The 1,454-nt window shown below is 41.5% G+C and overlaps 1 non-coding gene across 1 annotated transcript; it reads right to left on the reverse strand.

The window, feature by feature from the left end:
* Nucleotides 1-219: 219 nt before the first annotated feature.
* Nucleotides 220-327, reverse strand: LOC112699940 (small nucleolar RNA R71). Its single transcript, XR_003152871.1, has one exon. It is a non-coding gene; the product is annotated as a small nucleolar RNA R71 (small nucleolar RNA).
* Nucleotides 328-1,454: the final 1,127 nt, after the last annotated feature.

Here is a 1,454-nt window from a genome sequence, read left to right on the forward strand (position 1 = left end):
GAAGATACCTATCAGTTTTTAACTGAGTTCTTGCAGATCTGTGAGACTGTTAAGACTAATGGAGTAGATCCTGAAGTCTACAGGCTCATGCTTTTCCTTTTTGCTGTAAGAGACAGAGCTAGAACATAGTTGGACTCACAACCTAAAGATAGCCTGGACTCTTAGGATAAGCTGGTCACGGCCTTCTTGGCTAAGTTCTTTCCTCCTCAAAAGCTGAGCAAGCTTAGAGTGGATGTTCATACCTTCAAACAAAAAGATGGTGAATCCCTCTATGAAGCTTGGGAAAGATACATGTAGATGACCAAAAGGTGTCCTTCTGACATGCTTTCAGAGTGGACCATTCTAGATATATTCTATTATGGTCTATTTGAGTTCTCCAAGATGTCACTGGACCATTCTACAGGTGGATCCATTCACCTAAAGAAAACGCCTGCAGAAGCTCAGGAACTTATTGACATGGTTGCAAATAACCAATTCATGTACACTTCTGAGAGGAATTCTGTGAATAATGGGACGCCTCAGAGTAAGGGAGTTCTTGAAATTGATGCTTTGAATGCAATATTGGCTTAGAACAAAATGTTGACTCAACAAGTCAACATGATTTCTCAAAGTCTGAATAGATGGCAAAATGCATCCAACAGTACTAAAGAGGCATCTTCTAAAGAAGAAGTCTATGATGCTGAGAACCCTGCAATAGCAGAGGTGAATTACATGGGTGAACCTTATGGAAACACCTATAATTCGTCATGGAGAAATCATCCGAATTTCTCATGGAAGGATCAACAAAAGCCCTAACAAGGCTTTAATAATGGTGGAAGAAACAGGCTCAGCAATAGCAAGCCTTTTCCATCATCTTCTCAGCAACAGACAGAGAATTCTGAGCAGAGCACCTCTAGCTTAGCAAATATAGTCTCTAATCTGTCTAAGGCCACTTTAAGTTTCATGAGTGAAACAAGGTCCTCCATCAGAAATTTGGAGGCACAAGTGGGCCAGCTGAGTAAGAAAGTCACTGAAACTCCTCCTAGTACTCTCCCAAGCAATATTGAAGAGAATCCAAAAAGAGAGTGCAAGGCCATTGATATAATCAAAATGGCCGAACCTAGAGAGGAAGGGGAGGACATGAATCCCAATGAGGAAGACCTCATGGGACGTCTCCCAGACAAGAAGGAGTTCCCTATTGAGGACCTAAAGGAATCTGAGGCTCATATAGAGACCATAGAGACTCCATTAAACCTCCTTCTGCCATTCATGAGCTCTGAAAACTATCCTTCCTCTGAAGAGGATGAAGATGTAACTGGAGAGCAAGTTGCTCAATATCTAGGAGCTATCATGAAGCTGAATTCCAAGTTGTTTGGTAATGAGACTTGGGAAGATACACCTCCCTTGCTCATTAGTGAACTAGATACATGGGTTCAGCAAACTTTACCTCAGAAGAAACAAGATCCTGGTAAATT

This window comes from Arachis hypogaea, chromosome 6, assembly GCF_003086295.3.
Source record: "Arachis hypogaea cultivar Tifrunner chromosome 6, arahy.Tifrunner.gnm2.J5K5, whole genome shotgun sequence".
NCBI lineage: Eukaryota > Viridiplantae > Streptophyta > Magnoliopsida > Fabales > Fabaceae > Arachis > Arachis hypogaea.